This window comes from Phaseolus vulgaris, chromosome 4, assembly GCF_000499845.2.
Source record: "Phaseolus vulgaris cultivar G19833 chromosome 4, P. vulgaris v2.0, whole genome shotgun sequence".
In the NCBI taxonomy this organism is placed as follows: Eukaryota; Viridiplantae; Streptophyta; class Magnoliopsida; order Fabales; family Fabaceae; genus Phaseolus; species Phaseolus vulgaris.
This window is the reverse complement of record NC_023756.2, coordinates 19,549,072-19,569,510: the sequence shown is the minus strand read 5'-3', so window position 1 is coordinate 19,569,510 and position 20,439 is coordinate 19,549,072. Positions and strand designations below refer to the sequence as shown.

Below are 20,439 nucleotides of genomic sequence, written 5' to 3'. Positions count from 1 at the left end.
TTTAGAATCTAAATTAATTGGTAACTAAAATCTTAGTAGCTAATTAGATACCAATTTAGAAATTATTTTATATACCAATAATTTTTTTATTTTCTAAAATAATATATAATTTAGTTAATATAATAACTAATTATTTTTTTCTTTAAAATTAATTTTTATTTAATGATTTCTTTTAATGTCTCTTTCTATATATTGATACCGTTACTGAAGCTTTTGCTTCTGTTCAATATATAAAGACTGAAGCTAATTTTGGTTGGTTAATCCGATCAGTTCAACGATGGTTGGCAAGTATGATGGTCTTAATGATGATTCTACACGTATTTCGTGTATATCTTACAGGTGGTTTTAAAAAACCTCGTGAAATCATAATTTTTTTTCTTTATTGTATAGAATATACGCATCAATATTCATGTATGATACCTTTTATTCCATTCCCAGTTCCAATGTATATATTGATCTATCAATTTTTAGTGGAGGCTTTACTTTCCAAAATCTTGTGCGTAATCAATGACTCAAGACCTTAGTGAAATTATAAGATAAATATTATCCTGACTTAGTAAAGATCTTTAGGGAAGTTTTAGTCACAAAGTTATTATTGATGATTACATCTGGATTAACATTGTTGAATTCAAATTAGAGGGTCATTTTGTTCTTGTTCCTTTGAGTATAGAAGATTTCAATAAAAAAATTGTATACTTAGATTGTTTAAGAAATCATCCTTTTGTTCAAGAAACAAATTTCTAAGTATTTTAAAACTGGAAATATGAGGATGGAAGAAAGGCTTTTTCCCTTTGTCATTGCTTGAATTTTTTACTCCAATAGTGACCAATCATGCACAACTCTCTAAGGGTTACATGCTATTGATTTTTTTTTCTTTGTTTTAGTTTTAAAATATTATATTTATTGAAAACGTCAATAAATTATTTTTAAAATAATTACATTTATTGTTATTTTTCATATTTTGCAGAGAACTTTAAACTTAAATTGAAGTTTGTGGGACAAATGAATTACTATTCAACGTCTACTTTATAACTTAAAAAAAGAAAAACAAGTGGAAGAAAAAATAAATAATTCCAAAACGGAAAAATCATAAAGAAGTCGATAATGTATTCAATCAATATATTTTATTAAACTTAACTTAATCAATCAATATATAGTGACTAGGTGTGTTTGAAAATATAGAGTAATTAACTTGGAAAGAGTTAATGTTGAATAATTAAATTTAATTCAGTAATTGTAAGTTTAACAGTTGTTATAAATTATATTTTTTAAATTTTAAACTTTAACAAATGTAAATGCTTTATTTAAAGTTTGAATTGTTAGCATTAAATAATTAAACTCAAATTTAAAATTATTATAAATATTAAACATTTAAAAGGGTATAAATGTTTCTAAAAAGAGTAACAAACATTTAAACATTTACCAATTTATAGTTCACGTGGATTTGTGGTAAATAATGTAACGTGTCATTAATTAATTAATATATATAGGGTATAATAGTATATTATTATATATAATAAATTATAAGATAATCTTTCTATCTTAAAATATTTGTAGTAGTATGTTGATAAATAATTAATCTCAATTTTTTATGTTAGGATCATTATTTATAATTTTTTTATAGAAAGTCTTGCAATAAGGATTTTTTTTAGTCTTTTATTAGAAGTCTTAGATCATAAATAAAGCATTAGATATATATTTTACTTAGTAAGTTTTGTATTTAATATTTTAACTCTTATGATCACAATTTTATTTTAAATATTTTCGTCACACATTTATAAAGCACAACATACCAATAAATACCAATAAGGGATAACATATCTATAAAGAGTTACACCATGAATAACAACATAAGATATAAATTAGGGATGAAAATGATGCCGGTGTGAATTTCACTTTTTCATCATCTTCTCATATCCGAACGGATATGAAATTTTTGTATTATCCTTATCCTCTGCCTCATTATTATTTCAAATATTAATTAAATATTCTTCTACGAAAAAATCATAGCAAATGAAGAATAATGACATACATTATTAAGGATAATGTCAAAAAGATATACATTTTATTTTCTCTAATGTTAAATATAAAGAAAGAAATTATAATTGCATAAATCTCAAATCAGAGTATCAAATAATAATTGGATAAAGGTAAAATTATATAAAACAGGAAAAATGATCAAATGTGTACCCTAGAAATAGGTTATGAAACTAAGAACAAAAGAAAAATCAATATAAGTTTTTTCAAGTTACCTAATAAACTAAAGATATTTTAATAATTTAAAATGAGGACATGTCTAAGAACGGGGATGAGATGGATATAGGGATGGGGCATACATGTACGTACTCATTTTCGTTCCCATATCCAATTTAAAAAATCGGGTATTACTCATACTCGTACTTAGTCAACATGGAGATTTTATGTCAAGATCGAGACGAGTTCAGAAAATACTTGTAGGAACAAGTTTATTTTTCATTCCTAATACAATTTTTCCATACAACAAAGTGTTTATCTTACAAATGAATTCATCCTTTTATCATCAATAAGCGTACCATACATATCACAACACATCAATCACATATATAAATATATATCATCACATGTTCATCATCAACATTATCATCATCATAGTTAGATAATCTTGAGTAAGTTTATCTTACTTGAGTGGTCGTACTTTGAGGAAGACTTCCTCACTTGAGTGGTCTGATACCACTTAAGTGATACATTAATTTTCTCCTCTCTCTCTATGGATAATTTGACCAAGTGTATTTAATCAAGATAAACATGACTTATTTTCTATTTCATTTATCTTTTTTTGTCTTGCATTTCCTATAAATATATCTTTCATTTTTTTTTATATTTTTTCGTGACCAAAGAGGGGAAGAGCAAAGGTTTTCCATTTCTAGAGTTAGGTTAGTAAGTTTTCTTATTTCTAATTTTGCTTTTGCTTCTTTGTTGTTGTTTCCTACTACTACATCTTCCCTTTATTAATTCAAATTTTCTATCTCTTAGATTATTCCTTACACCTCAATTTCCATAGGAAGAATACTATTTTGAGCTTTCTTTTACACTCTTGAACAACCACAAGACTCTTTGGAAGAAATGAGAGTCGTCTCATAATCTAAATCCTAATTTTCCAAAACTTTGTATTGTTGCCCTATTTTTATATATTCTGTACAATTTTGTAATTTTGAGCCAAGAAATTGATTCATTAGGCATGAAAACCTATATTTATCTTAAAAAATATTCAAATTGAACTTATGCAGAAAAGGTTAAAAAAAAGCACGCTTTTATTTAAAATTTCTCTACTGGATTAATGTTTTATAGCATTGTGTTGTTTTTAATTTTTTGTATTATTTTTTGTATTAATTTTGAGCCAAGAAATTTTTTATTTTTTTTAAAGTTTAATATGTGGGCTACTAGAGGTAGAAAAATCTTCCTATGTATGAACTTTCTGCCATCAATAATCTATTATTTGTGGAATGTGGATAGTTATAGAGAGATCTATTGTGGTATAAAGTGTAGAAACAATTTTGGTAATTTAGAGAAAAAGTATGGTGATGAATGTTTTTCTCCAATCATCATTCAGAATTTGTTCAAAGAGAACAGAATCACATTACCTAAACTATTTAGTTTTTTTTAATATATTTCATCCTTTTTGAATTTATAATTGTGTATTAATGGGTATAAAATTTTATAAACTTAGAAGTGAATATTATCTAGATTTTGTGGAAATAAGAGTGTGACAAGTGCTTTTAAATGAATTGAAAAAGTTATTGTAATTGTAAATTTACTTATGATTATTTTAAGTTTACCCATCCTAATATATCTTAATATTGTTACTTTCTAAATTATATTATAAGCTTTATTTTAAAATTTTAAAATATTACAGAAAATAAATAATAGTAAATAATTTAAGGCATTACAAGGTTCATCATCATCTTTCTTATATAAATATTCTTTGAGAAGTTTATCTCTCGTTTGAATGACTTTCTTTTCTTAATCTAGGAAGAATTTAATCACTTAAAGTGATACAATTCTAAAGAGAAGAAGAATTGGTTACATCTCTCCAACGATCATGCCTGGATGAGATTCTACTTGTTGGATCACCCGACAAATTCCAAAATTATTAATATCACATAATAAAGAATCTCATGCACCATTTTCACTACTTGAAACAACCTTGAGTTATTTGGACATAATTCACTCTAGAGGAAAGAAAATTACAGTAGCATCTCTCTCGCTCAAACCTTAAACTATCATTTGAATGTCTCTGTTAATAGTTAAATATATCAACCGATGCATATACTCATGACTTACCATTTGAATGTTGCTTGAGCTATAATCTATTACTTGAGTGATATTAGCTAAAAGAATATAGTTTCACTAGAAAACATATAACATATACTCAAAACCAATACAAAAATACTCCTTTATCCTTACATTTTACACTTATGATTGACCAATAATTATCGTATTAACATATACAATGTAATTATATTCTAGTTTATTATCAAAATATACTTTTAAACTTCCAACGATAAATTAAATTTTATATTCACCTTATATTTATTTTTTAATATATATATATATATATATATTTCAATACTCAATTAAAATAAATACTAAAATTAACTTCATTTACATCGAGTAGCGGGTGAACATAACTTCCTTACACAATTCCAAAAAATCTTATTAAATCATACACCAACATCTTTTATTACCAAATCACCAAAAGAGAAGAAAAAGTTAACTTGATCTTCACATTATTACTTTTTAAGATTATACTCTATTATCAATAATGGCAAATTTACTTAGACGTGGGATTGTGGTCGGAAGCGCTCTTTGTTGTTTGTGTGGGGTAAAAGAGAAAGAGACTAATCATCTATTTTTTTATTGTAGAATAGTCTAGTTGGTGTGGAACCTCTGTTTTAAGTGGTTAAGCATTTTGTCGGTTACCCCTCATGATTCTTACTCTCATTTTTTGTAGTTCAGGATGTGTAATGTTTCTAAGTCGGTCAATTTAAGGATAGAGAGTATTTCGATTGTGGTGGTTAGTGAGATTTGGAGTTACAGGAACATTATTTTATTCAAAGGTGGAGTGCTGGACTATTATGAAATCTTTTCTTTGGCTCAATTGAGGTTTGGTCTTGGATTACTTCTAAATTCTCATCTGTTTGTTTCTCTTATTCTGATTGGTGTCTTGTTCCTCTGGATTGTCTTGTTTCGCTTAGTTGATGTGTGGTTGTGGTTTTTTGGCAGGGCTAGTTTTGAATTGTTGGTAGGAAGGTGTGTGATGTAAGGATGTATCCGTGTTTTTGTATACAGGTTGAATCACCCCTAAAGTGATTCTTATGTATATATTGCTTATTGTTGATAAAAAAAATCTTCTAATCTTTGAGAGAAACAAACTATTTTTTACTTTAGGTCACGCTGACATGTTAACGATTAAACAAGTTTTCCTTAAGGAAGGTATAACTAATGGTTTGGTTTTTTATTATTATCCAAAGTTTATTTGTCTTTCGCTCAAAATATTTAGCAAAAACATTGTCATCTGTTTGTAGAGTGTCTTAATTTATATAGAAGAGGGGTTATTTCTATTATTACATCTGTTTGTGTTTGTACAGTGTGTGATAGCAAATGATATTTGGAATAAATGCTATAGATGGTTAGGTGTTTTGTTTGTTCAGCATATGGAGTTAATGTCTCACTTTAAACAATTTCATCTTCTCAACCTTAATCTTATACAAAATCTAGTTTGGAAGGGTTTGTGGATTGTCTCGTAATAGAGTATTTTGAACCATAAAAATAGGATTGTATTTAAATAAGGGAAGATTGATGTGGAGGAAGTGTTTCATATGGCTCAATTAAAGCAAAGACATGGGATTGGTTGAAATCGAAATTGTCAAAATTTAATTTTGCTTTTTCTGATTGAATTATGAACCCACATTTTTTTTATCAACAAATAAATAAATGTGAACCACTTCAGGGGTGGTTCAACCCTTAACAAAAGATACAATAAACAACTTCTATACTAAAGCCACCAAACTAACAAACCAAAGCACTAACCGTACTAAAAAACCTAAAATACATCAAAAAACCATTATCATACATTCCAAAGGTTCAAAACACCAACTGGAGAAGGAAAATGAGGCATAACGAGATTTTACAGAAATCCAAGACCAAACATTTGCTTGCACTAATGCACACACTTCTGACGCATCAGGCACACCCCTATTAAAAATGATAAAATTCCTGTGATTCCATATTTCCCCCACAACCCCAACCCAAATTGTACTCCACACATCATTAATCGAATATGAAGACAGACTCATCTTGAACTGAGCAAAGTTTGACATAGGATCAATGTGAGACACAAACAACACTCCCAAACACTTAAAGCAGAAACACCAAACCCGCCAAGCAAAACTGCAATCGAAAAACAAATGGCGGTGAGACTCTTCCTCCTTCCCACACAGACAGCACAAAAAACTTTCAACCAACACCTCTCGCCTTTCCAAATTGACCTCAGTAGCAATCTTATTCTCCAACACCGTCCAAGCTATAAATAAATCAGAAGGTATGGCTTTACAACTCCATAACTTACTGGAAACCGGAGAAAAATTCACCTCACAATCCCTCCTAACAAGAAAATAGGCAGAGTTAACTGAAAACGTCTGAAGACCCCTTACCTTCCAAACCCACCTATCCGCCTCTCCCAAATCCATCCTAACCTCAAGTAAAGCCTGACACAACTGATCCACCATAGGCTTCTCCCAGTCGAAAAAAGGTCTACGCCAAGCTAAATGCCAAACCCAAACACCATCAGACCAAGACCCAAGCTCAGCCACCTTTGCATCTTTGGCCGAACAAAGAGAAAACAGTCTTGGAAAGACTCTCTTCAGCGCATCACAACCTAGCCAACTATCCTCCCAGAAAGAAATAATCTTTCCATCACCAACTTTCCACTTGAACCCATCTTCAAAACTTCTACCCCAACCCTCTGAAGCCCACACCTCTTTCAATTTTTTCCACCAAAGAGAGCTCCTACGAATTTTTATTTCCTCTCTCAAACTTCTCCACCCACCATATTTAGAAACAAGAATCTCCTTCCAAAGACCACCCTTATCTGAACCCAACCTCCAGATCCACTTACCTAACAAAACCAGGTTAAAAATCTTTAAATCAATGATACCAAGCCCCCCAAATTCACGAGGCTTGCAAACCTTTTCCCAAGAAGCCCAAGCGATCTTCCTTCCTTCAGAACCCCACCCCCAAAGAAAATTCCTTTGGATCCTAACCAACTTGTCTTTCACCCCGGAAGGCAATTTGAATAAAGACATAAAGAATAACGGGATAGAAAAAAGAACAGACTTGATCAAACAAATCCTCCCTCCCTCCTGTATGTTTGAAATTTGTTAATTAATAATATGAAAACTGCATCCACTTGCTTGGCTTAATCATGTATATTATTTTGGCGCTTCTCAAAATTTGTTATGTTGCTGCTGATCCTGGTAAGTGTTTATGGGCCGAAAAGGCATATGAGATCTTGTGTTGGAAGTGGCATGGAATTTATGTTGTTTCATTTGCTATATATTTTGTTGAGTATTATGTTGATTTTTGGGTTCTTTATTTTTTATGTGTTACTGGTTTGTGCTAAAAGGAGATGAAAGGTATTTGTTTAGAGTTTAGGCATTTTTTTTTTGTTTTTTTATATTTCTAAAATTAAAAAAAATTCTCTTTAATATTATTCAACACTTAATAACTACTTAATGCATCTTTGGAGTAAAGTTACCTTAAAGGAACTAGTTTTTTTGGTAAAAGCAATAGAAGTGTTACTTCTCCTTTAATGGTATAATATCAACAAATAAGTATATGTAAAAAAAATAAGATCTGTTACTTATTTACCTATAATAAATGATAAGCACAAAAGGAATAACTTTAAATTTTGGAAAAAGAAAGTAAAAGAAATTTATTTTGTAAAACTAAAACCAAAATTCATTCATAAATAAGAACTGAAAAATGGTGTTTTTCAAAGTTAAAATATAAAGAAAAAAAATTATAAAGTGAATATGTATACTAGTTTCTTTATAAGGAATTCCACTAAAATAAAAGAAAAATGTAAAATTAAATTCCGTTCATTGCACGGTTCTCTCGTAATTATCAGAAAAATTCATGGCAATATTGAAATGAATTACACTAATTAAACAGTGTTATGCCACTAATAGATCCTTATTTATCAGTCAATAACTAGACTTGGTTTAAAGCCAAGAATGGTTGTGTTCTCAAATCAGATTCACATGCATTGTTTTATATAGGTTAAATATAGGACGAATTTAATTTTTCTCACTAATTCAAATTTTAGACATAACATATGTACTTTGTAGTAAAAACAATTATTAAAATAAGCTTTTATTAATGTTTTTTTAAGTAATAAATGAAATTTTAATGTTCACTTAATTAAAATATCTTAACATCTACTTTAATAATGAGTCAATTTGAAATATTTTAACATCTTATCATTCACATTCAAAATTTATTTGCCACATAAAAAAAACTGATAAAAAGTTTCATCCGAATAGGTTTATTTTATACATATTCTTTGCTGGCACTTGGCCTTGTCAAGCATCTAATTGGTTGACCCATTTTCTTTAAGTAAGGGTAATGTTATATTTTGTTGAACATACTAAAACAAAAGCATGGATACTGTTGGAGGAGGAAAAAACAAGAAGAAAGCAGATGGAGAAAAAGAAAAAGTTGCATCCAAGGAGGAAGAAGAAGAAGCCTTAAGAAAGGATGTAGAAGACCTTAAGTCATGGGTATGTACATATTTTTTTTATGTTTCTTCACCAGATAACTTTGCCTTAAATTCTCAAAAGAAATGGGTATGTGTATATATCTTTTTTATTTCTTCACTTTGCCCTAAATTCTCAATAAGAAATGGGTATATATATATATAAAATTTTATTCTTTTTGTTTCTTCACCATATAACTTTGCTTTAAATTCTCAAAATAGTTGTCAACACTTTTGATATTTGTTCATACTAAATGTTTTGATTGTTTCATAGATTGATATGATAGAGAACATGAACGACGAGGAGATAAAGGGGTATCTAGAAAATAATGCTGAAGATATTAAACTGGCAAAGGTTTCAAAGCCAAAGAAAAAGGTAAGATTTGTTTCATCTTGTTTTAAAGATAAAAGCCAAACTAACAAATTTCAAAGAAAACAAAATTTGTGCTGAAGTTATAAGTTTTGATTTATTTTTTTCAGTAAATTACTGTTTTTATCCTAGATAATATTATATATTCTTAGTTTTTAATCCTTATAGAGTGAGGAACGCTATAAAAAATTTAACATAATTAAGAAATATTAATGCAGCATATATATTCATTTTAAAGTTGCTGAAATGATTAAGAAAGTAAAAAAAAACGACTTTGGAGAAAATTTAAGAAAAAGATAGAAAAATTCAATTTACTCCAAATTTTTATTCTCTGTTTGAAATTTCAAAAAATGGGTCGATTTTAAAATTATCTGACTGAAATACAGTGAAAATGCCAATATTTTCATTCTGATTATTTTTAATGGATCTTTTTTTGTAATTATAATTTTTTATAAGATTTGAATACCAAATAATATTTCTTTTCATGAGGCATTTTATTTTATAAAAGATATTTATTAATTTTTATAATAACATTAGAGATTATACATCAATTAGAGATAAAATCAATTTTTATATAGTATATAAATAAATACAAATATTATCTTTAAGTTAGTTTTATAAAGTTAATGTAAATTTAAAATTTACTTTTAAATATGAATCAAAATTATTTAGAATGTATTGTAACAATATTAAAATGATTTAGAATTTATTTTATAATAATTTCTTGAATTTATTATATTATTATATATTTTAAATAATTCTAATATTATATTAAAAAGTTTATTTTAAATTTAACTTAATCTTTTAAAATTGATTTTTAATTGTAATATATTACCAAATAATATTACCTCTAGTTGAAATTTGTAATAAAAATTATCATATAAATTATAAGAAGATGATATTGGTGGCACTTTGAATAGGGTAGTTCATAAAAATTAAAATCATTTTTAAAGAAATTAATACTCAATTATGAATTTCATTGTTTGCTTTTATTGTGGGGCACTTGCTCCCAATTTCATTGAACAATTCACAGCTGGCTTTCTGGCAAAGACAAACTATGTTTGAAAATAATAAATGAAAGTAATTAATTTTCTTTAAAACTGAGCAAAATATATATTTTAATAGAAAGAATAATACTAATAATGTTAGTTATATTAAAAAATATTGAGTAATTCCACGACAGTTTCTTTTAATATTTGAATAATTTATTTTATTTTTATCTTTTTAATTTTAAAATATAGTTGAGAGTAAAATAGTAATATTAAACATATATTATTTATATATACAATAGTGGAATGCACATGTGTATTCACATTTTTCTCTTTTACTCAATTTTCACCATGATAGAAATGTATTATACATACAAAAATAATTTTGGATGAGTCGAATTTGAAAGCAAAAAATAGAGTGGAGACAGTGATTAAAAGTAAATGTTACTTTATTTTATATGTGAGATTTGGTGTGAAAATCTGTGAGAGTATGTTTTCTTTGTTGCCTTAAAATAACGAACTAGAAGAGTGAGGGAGTCATATAAAAACTGTACATTAATATTAATTTAAAAAATTACAAAATAATTTTATTTTTTAAGTAATTTATATGAAATGACGAAATACTCCATTATATTAATAAAATGAGATTTATTAAATAAGGGTAGAATCGGAAAATATTTGTGTAAAAAAACGGTTATAATGGAGAATACCCTTTATATATAGGTATATATTATTAAAATTTTCTTTCAATTTTCAAATATAATTAAAATATATATAAATATAATCATTTGATAATTTTTTTGGTGTTATGTTTTAATTGGACAATTTTATTTTATAAAAAAGTAATTTGTTTATTTAATAAAATAAATAAGTGAATAAGTTGTCTTTATTTCAAAATAATTAAATAATTTTAAGAAAATAAAGTTATCTATTTTTTAATATTCTTTTTAAAAAATTATATATTTTTTAAATTATATTATTTTTAAATTTTTAATTATTTATTATTTATAAAATAAATAAAAACTATTAAATTATAAACATTTTAATATAATAAAATGTGAATATATATATATATATATATAAACATAGTCTATACTTAAAAAAATAAGTTCTATAATATAAAAACACTTATTTTCTTACATTAAAAAGAAAATAGGAATAATCTGCACGTCTCCCTCGTCAACTTCTATATTGTTTATTAGTTGAATGTTAAATAATAAATAAAATTAAAAGACTGTGTTTTGGTACTATATTACAGGTCCAAAGAACTAGGAAGCCAAAGCCTTCAACCTCTTCCAATGGGATTCTGGCTTCAGTGTGGAGGTTCCACCAAAAATAGTACCAAAATAATTTCTGATTACTTTCTTAGAATATTTTTCATTAGAACCTGTCACAAAAATGTTTGTTTCATTTTCATTTAGAATTTTTATAAACTGTTGTTAATTTATAAGTCTTTTTCGAATAAAAATATACAGTTTCAATATTAGAAATTCTGAAAATTTTAATTTCAATCAAATTTGAGGTGTTTTATTAATAATTTTAAATATGTATATTAATTGATAACCTTCCTTTTTGTGATACAGTGGACTTGATTGTTTTTCTGTGTGAACGTTTCCATTCAATTTACTTGTGATGTCTGACATGAAATAGTGAATTGGTGTTTTTCATTTGACTTGGTTGGATAGTGTTACAAGTTTCATCTCAAATTATTCTAATTAATTTTTTTTTTTCAAAAATTGAAATAAAATAACATCTAAACAATTTAACATTTTAATTAATTTATTAATTATTTGTGTCTACCTTTTTAATTAATAAATGCAATTGGTACTAACTATTCCAAATCAAAACACACACATGGGCTCTTTCAAAATTTGACGGCTTCTTTGTCATGATCTCTAGCAACAGCTACTTAAGTTTTTTTTTTTTTTAAAGATAAAAAATTAATTATCATTTTGTAACTGTTTATTATTTTATATATTTAAATAATTTAAGAAAAAACGTAGAGTATATTTATGTAGGAAGTCATAAAAGTATTTCTATTGATTTTTGTGTAGTATTAAATATGTTCTTTCGTAATTGTATTAAAATGTGAGATTGATTTTTAATTTTAATCTAAACTTTAAACATTTTAGATATCTTTATTTAGAAAACTATTGAAATGAATTTTTACTAGTATTTTTTTTACATAACAAATGAATTTGTAATGTTGATTGTATTATAATATTATAACATCCACGTTATAAGTTAACCTGATATGTTAACATCCTAGTTCACACTAAAAATTCGTTTGACATGTAAAAAACTGATAGTGACATATTTCAATAATTTTCTTTCTACAACTACTCTAAGATTTAAAGTTTGAAAAAAAGTATATAAAAACTAATTTTGTGTGAAAGTATAAGGACAAAAAAATATATTTAAATTTTTTTATTATAAAACCAATATATTGGTTGTTGTTTTATACACAACAAAAGAAGTGCAACAAACTGAAAGTAGAATAGGATGTAGTTTGGTTGATTCTATAAATGTGTAAGAAGCTTTTTCATGTGTTAGTTGTGACGTGTAGCGAATTTTATGAGTGATGCAAAGAATTAAAATTTATTGATTCTTTTTTGGTCATGGTGAATGAATGATGTAATATTCCTCGTGTGTTGTGACGCATTGCGAATCTTTATGATATAGTGAGGTAAAGAATCAACATTTGTTGATTCTTTAATAATTGTGATGGATGAATTGTGTTTTATATGTAATCATGCAAATTTGTTATATTTTTTTTGAAGAAATTGACAAGAGATGGATTAATCTAACTTGTAACTTTTACCTCAAAAAATACTTATAGTGTTTGGATGAGAGAGGAGAATTGAGAAAGTGGATTTGCAGTGATTTGAGAGGAATGTGAGGTTGTTTGGATTGTGCTATATTAGAATATATTTGTGAAGAAAGTTTATTGAATTTTGTGACTCATGTGATGGTTATGTGCAAGTTTTTAATTTATTTAAAATGTGTTAAATATAACTTTACAAATTTTATCTTACTTTTAAAATATATGAAAAAAATTATATATTTATTTTTTATAATTATTAATAATAATATTATTATATAAATAATTAGATTTATTTTTATTTTTATTAATTATTATTATTTATTCTTTATAATTATTTTAATTATTTGTTACAATTGTTATTTCATAAACTTATTATTTATTATAATTATTATTTTATATATTTAATATTTTTATTATTTTAATAATTATTATTATTTTTATATTATATTATACAATTAATTATATTTATTTGATTATAATATAAATACTAATAAATTAATAATATAAAAATATAAACGTATATATAAGATAATATAAATTTATAAGATTTATTTTCTTCGCAAATCTTCGCTCCTAGGTGAAGAAAAAACTCCACACAAATTTTTGTCTTGATTCCCATTTTCAAAAAAAATCTTAATTTATTAAATTATGTGCATTTATTATTTATTGTCTTTCTTCCTTGCAAGAATTTATCGTAGGAAATAAATAATACATTAAATTTGTTGACCTGAACTTCTGTCATTTTCTATTTGAAGTCTCAATCTTCAACCAGTACAACCATCCCACTTATTTAGTCAAATCAATCATCCTCATTTATTGCATATCCTACAATTATCAGTTTTCAAAATGAAAAAACTTGAAAGAGAATTAGAATTGTGAGAGAGTTTTGACACAAAAATAAGGTTAAAATTGAATTTTTGGAGAAATAATATATTTGTTAAGGTAAGGGTAGGAGATAACACTATTGTACCAACAAAACTTGGCCAATGGTTTATGTACATACACTAGCATGCATTATTCACAATAGGAACAAAGCTTTCTTGAGACACATCTTCAGTTGTTATTGCCTTTGCCTATGCCAAAGTTCTTTCTATTTCCATTCGTTTCAACAAACACTTTGGTTTCTTCACCAAAACTTAGGTTACCCTACCTTTCATGTTGAATTATCATAAAAAGAAACTTTTTTAAGAAGGTAAAAGATCCATCAACAATATATGTGACTTAACAACATTGAAATAATCATTCAAACAATTTAGAAACTAAATAATCGTATCTTGGTGCCTATAATTCCTTACATTCCTAATTGCTTAGAATTTATTGGACAAGTGCCACATTCAAGATCCTCCCCAACCCTTTTAGCTTAGTGAAAATTTAGTCATGCCCAAAGTTCCTTGCTTGAAATTATGAAATTTGTACTAAAGTTCTAAAACATGAATAAAATAGTCTTACAAGAATCATTCCTTTAAATCAAATCAAATGTTTATATCATTTTCCATTAAAACAACTCTTTCTCTTATTGACGAGAAGACAAATAATAGAATTATCATCAAGGCAAAAAAAAAAACTATATGTACCATTGCGATAAGAATAACCAATGAATGCAACATCCACAATTTTTTATTCAATATTTGTCCTTTTTAAATTTGGTTTTTTATCTATACTAGACACCCTCCAAATTTAAGAATTCAAGGTTTGAAGGGTAACCTTTCCATAAATCATAAGTGTTTTATTTAGTTATTTAAGAGGAACTTTATTAAGAATGTAAGATTTCGTCAAGGTTTTTTTTTTATTTTTGACATATAATTAGACATACCAAAATTAAGAAAGGTTGCATTTATCATATCTTTCAAGGTCTTATTTTTCCTTTGGGTTATACGATTTTGTCTAAGCGAATAAGGGGGTAATGAACTCATGTATAGGACATTTAGGGTTATTTTCTATATGCAGCATAGGTAACAATTTTGTCGTTATCAGTTTCAACATCTATTTTAAGTCCAATTTTCTTATTAATATGATTAGTTCAAGTATGTTTAACTTTTATTTCTAATGATTAACAAGATAGATTAAAAGTTGTGTAGATAATAGTTTTTATCAAAGGCTTCAATTTGGTTTTAAAAAATGGATACATTTTAGTACAAATTTTTCATTTCACTGGTACACACGTATTCTTTTTAAGCTCTCTCAATACTTCACAAATGGTAAACTTCTATGCATGGATCGTGAAGGGTATATATAAAACATTGCTTAAGGAAAGAGTTTTTTCAAAAGTATCACTAAATAAAATATATGTGGTGGCGATTATTTTCGTATAGCATGGTGTTTATAACTGCCACAATATATGTGTGTGGGAATCTTCTTTAGGTTTCTCACCATATTCTGTTAATTCAAAAACTCAAACAAAGTGTCAACATGAAATGTGCAATCTTAAAATCAACTCACACCTGAATGTAATCTTTTCAAACTCCTATGTATTGTGATATTTATCTCTAATGTTCTATTCTTATTTGGTATTGGTATTTTCATTTTATGCTTAAATCTTGAATCTTTGGAATTGATTGTGAAGTATTTCTGATGACCTAACCCAAAAGAAAATACTTGACATATTATGATACTAGGAATAGACTGTGATATAACAAATGTTTTATAACATTTTTTCTTAATAAGAAAATTTGTTAAATAGTTAAGGAATCAATTTTTAGGAGAAGATCTTAATGATTTCATATTTGAAGAATCAATGTGAATGACTCTCTTTGTTGCATCAATATCAAATTAGGTCAGAATATTGTATATGTTTATTTATCCAAAATAGAGACGAGTGAGAAGGATTAACTTCAATCTCAATCATCAATTGAATTCTTATAATCATTTACTTTATTTTTATTTAAATTAGAAGCAAATAATGCTCATATTCCTTGAATTAGACCTTTGTACATATTTCAATATTTAGTGAATGTTACACATGAAGATTTTAATAGAATATTTTCTATTGGGTTCGATATCCGTCTTTTGAGATAAATTATTACTGTTGACCCAGTACACTTGCCAAATTATGTCTAACATAAGCCTCAACCTATACCTATGCTATCATATACTCATATTCAACAAAATCATTTTGCTATTGTTTAAGACCCAAAGCTATATCGCTCAGTTGCCGATGCATTAAAATACATTCTCAACACTCATCATAAACTCTCATATGCAGTTAAAAGGGTATGTCAATTCATGCATGACCCTCAAGAAGAGCATCCGAAGGTTGTCAAATGAATTTTACACTATCTTGTTGGTTCCACCAATCATGGTCTCCTTATATGTTGCAATTCAACCACTTCCATTATTGACTTCAGCGATGTTGATTGGTCCTATGACATTGATAATAGAATATGTACTACAAGGTATTGTGTTTTTTCCTTGGAAACAATATTATATTTTCAAAATCTCATAAATAGAAGACGATTTCCAAGAGCATCACGAAGATTGAATATCGTAGCATTGTTGCACTCCTTGCTAAAGTTATATGGGTTCACTCTCTTCTTTAAGAACTTCACATCAAAACTTCCATTCCTAAGCTTTACACAAAACACTTTGGCATAGATGTGCATTTTGTTCGAGACTACCTTTGATTTGTTTTAGGATAAACTTATGGTTATGCCCAATCCAACCATAAGTTTAAGGGGGATAATAGAAGTGTCAAATAGTTTCCGCTTTTGTATATATATCATGTCTTCGTTATGCTTTAGTGTGACTAATATACATTTTCTTTTCTTCTACTAATGCATCTTTCTCATTCTCACTGCAAGAAAACCATTAAATAGAAACTAATTTTAAAGATAAAAAATAATTAGTTCCTTATATATTGATTAAACTAGATACTAATACTAAAAAACTTATTGATATCTAAAGTAGTTTCTATTATTCATAAAATTTATAAATTATTTTTAAATTGATATCTAATTAGCTACAAGGGTTTAGCTACCAACTTTAGAATCTAAATTAATTGGTAACTAAAATCTTAATAACTAATTAGATACCAATTTAGAAATTATTTTATATACCAATAATTTTTTTATTTTCTAAAATAATATATAATTTAGTTAATATAATAACTAATTTTTTTTTTAAATTAATTTTTATTTAATGATTTCTTTTAATGTCTCTTTCTATATATTTATCTATCAATTATTATTGGAGGCTTTACTTTCCAAAAACTTCTGCATAATCAAGGCCTCAAGACCTTAGTGAAATTATAAGATAAATATTATCCTGACTTAGTAAAGGTCTTTAGGGAAGTTTTAGTCACAAAGTTGAAAGGCAGTGAAATTATTATTGATGATTACATCTGGATTAACATTGTTGAATTCAAATTAGAGAGTCATTTTGTTCCTCTCGGGTATAAAAGATTTCAATAAAAAAATTGTATACTTAGATTGTTTAAGAAATCATCCTTTGGTTCAAGAAACAAATTTCAAAGTATTTTAAAATTGGAAATATGAGGATGGAAGAAAAAACTCCACACAAATTTTTGTCTTGATTCCCATTTTCAATAAAAATCTTTATTTATTAAATTATGTGCATTTATCATTTATTGTCATTCTTTCCTTGCAAGAATTTATCGTAGGAAATAAATAATACATTAAATTTGTTGACCATAACTTCTGTCATTTTCTATTTGAAGTCTCAATCTTCAACGACTACAAACATCCCACTTATTTAGTCAAATCAATCATCCTCATTTATTGCATATCCTACAATTATCAGTTTTCAAATAAAAAAACTTGAAAGAGAATTAGAATTGTGAGAGAGTTTTGACACAAAAACAAGGTTAAAATTGAATTTTAGGAGAAATAATATATTTTTTAAAGTAAGGGCAAGAGCTAGCACTATTGTACCAACAAAATTTGGCCAATGGTTTATGTACATACACTAGCATGCATTATTCACAATAGGAACAAAGCTTTCTTGAGACACATCTTCAGTTGTTATTGCCTTTGCCTATGCCAAAGTTCTTTCTATTACCATTGGTTTCAAGAAACACTTTGGTTTCTTCACCAAAACTTAGGTTACCCTACCTTTCATGTTGAATTATCATAAAAAGAAACTTTTTTAAGAAGGTAAAAGATCCATCAACAATATATGTGACTTAACAACATTGAAATAATCATTAAAACAATTTAGAAACTAAATAATCGTATCTTGGTGCCTATAATTCCTTACATTCCTCATTGCTTAGAATTTATTGGACAAGTGCAACATTCAAGCTCCTCCCCAAACCTTTTAGCTTAGTGAAAATTTAGTCATGCCCAAAGTTCCTTGCTTGAAATTATGGAATTCGTACAGAAGTTCTAAAACATGAATAAAATATTCTTACAAAAATCATTCCTTTAAATCAAACAAAATGTTTATATCATTTTCCATTAAAACAACTCTTTCTCTTATTGACGGGAAGACAAATAATAGAATTATCATCAAGGCAAAAAAAAAAAGACTATATGTACCATTGCGATAAGAATAACCAATGAATTCAACATCCACAATTTTTTAGTCAATATTTGTCCTTTTTAAATTTGGTTTTTTATCTATACTAGACACCCTCCAATTTTAAGAATTCAAGGTTTGAAGGGTAACCTTTCCATAAATCATAAGTGTTTTATTTAGTTATTTAAGAGGAACTTTATTAAGAATGTAAGATTTCGTCAAGGTTTTTTTTTTTTTTTTTGAAAAGAAAGGTTGCATTTATCATATCTTTCAAGGTCTTATTTTTCCTTTGGGCTATACGATTTTGTATAAGCGAATAAGGGGGTAATGAACTCATGTATTATATCATTCTTCTCACATAATTATTTATGACTTGTTGTACAATATTCACCTCCCCTATCAAATCTTAATCTACCCTATCACATAATTATTTTGATCTAGTTGATTCACCACTTTAGCTTTATATTCTAGGAACATTTCCTTGCTCTTATTCTTTGATTTTAATAGATATATTATTACAAAAATTCTTGAAGTTTGTTAGATCAGATCAAATAGTTCAAGATGTTTTGTACGCCTATGCACTTAAAAGGTTTTCCTTCTACACATATAGGACATTTAAGGTTATTTTCTATATGCAACATAGGTAACAATTTTGTCGCTATCAGTTTCAACATCTATTTTAAGTCCAATTTTTTTATTAATATGATGAGTTCAAGTATGTTTAACTTTTATTTCTAATGATTAACAAGATAGATTTAGAGTTGTGTAGATAATAGTTTTTATCAAAGGCTTCAATTTGGTTTTAAAAAATGGATACATTTTAGTACAAATTTTTCATTTCACTGATACACACGTATTCTTTTTAAGCTCTCTCAATACTTCACAAATGGTAAATTTCTATGCATGGATCGTGAAGGGTATATATAAAACATTGCTTAAGGAAAGAGTTTTTTCAAAAGTATCACTAAATAAAATATATGTGGTGGCGATTATTTTCGTATAGCATGGTGTTTATAACTACCACAATATATGTGTGTGGGAATCTTCTTTAGGTTTCTCACCATATTCTGTTAATTCAAAAACTCAAACAAAGTGTCAACATGAAATGTGCAATCTTAAAATCAACTCACACCAGAATGTAATCTTTTCAAACTCCTATGTATTGTGGTGATATTTATCTCTGATGTTCTATTCTTATTTGGTATTGGTATTTTCATTTTATGCTTAAATCTTGAATCTTTGGAATTGATTGTGAAGTATTTCTGATGATCTAACCCAAAAGAAAATACTTGACATATTATGATAGTAGGAATAGATTGTGATGAGAATCAAAAAGATGTTGTTAATGGAAAGAATGGACAAGGGCCAAATCATTTAAAGTTCTTCTTATTAGTCTTTTCAAAAGATGAGGCTCAAGCCCAAAGCCCAAGTCCATGAAGGCTCAAACCCAAGAAGCCCAAGTCCAAACCATGAGGGGCAAGGCCAAACATTAAATAAAAGAGCATCATTTGAATTAATTTTGTATAGTTGTAGGAGGTATGAATATTAAATAAAAAGTGTGAATAGTTAGGGGGGTGTAGACGCATTTTAGGAGGTGCTGAAAATAGGAAGTGGATCACACTTACTTCATGACTAGGTGGCACCAATTTGCATTTGAATTTGGAGGGAACTTTAAGTTTCATTTGTGTTTCATTTCAGCCCTCTTCTATTATAAATAGAGAGGTTGGGCTCTTGTAAATTCAGAATTGGATAATTACTATAGAGAAACTCTACTCATTTGGAGAGAGATTTGTGTGAGATTTGGATCTCCTTACTTGGTCTCATCTTGTGAGCTTTTGGAGAGCTTCAAGTGGCGACTTCCTTCACTCATCTTGGGACTCCATCACCAAGTGGCGTGAGCAACTCCAATTCCCATTCCAGCCGAGCTTTCCTCACCTAAGTTTCATTCCTTTCATCTCCATTTTCATTTTCAATCGGTAGTTATAGAATT

At 27.0% G+C, this 20,439-nt stretch overlaps 1 long non-coding RNA gene across 1 annotated transcript; it reads left to right on the top strand.

The window, feature by feature from the left end:
• Positions 1-8,711: 8,711 nt before the first annotated feature.
• Positions 8,712-11,669, top strand: LOC137836455 (uncharacterized). Its single transcript, XR_011085283.1, has 3 exons — positions 8,712-8,819; positions 9,069-9,170; positions 11,412-11,669. It is a non-coding gene; the product is annotated as an uncharacterized lncRNA (long non-coding RNA).
• The last annotated feature ends 8,770 nt before the right edge of the window (positions 11,670-20,439 follow it).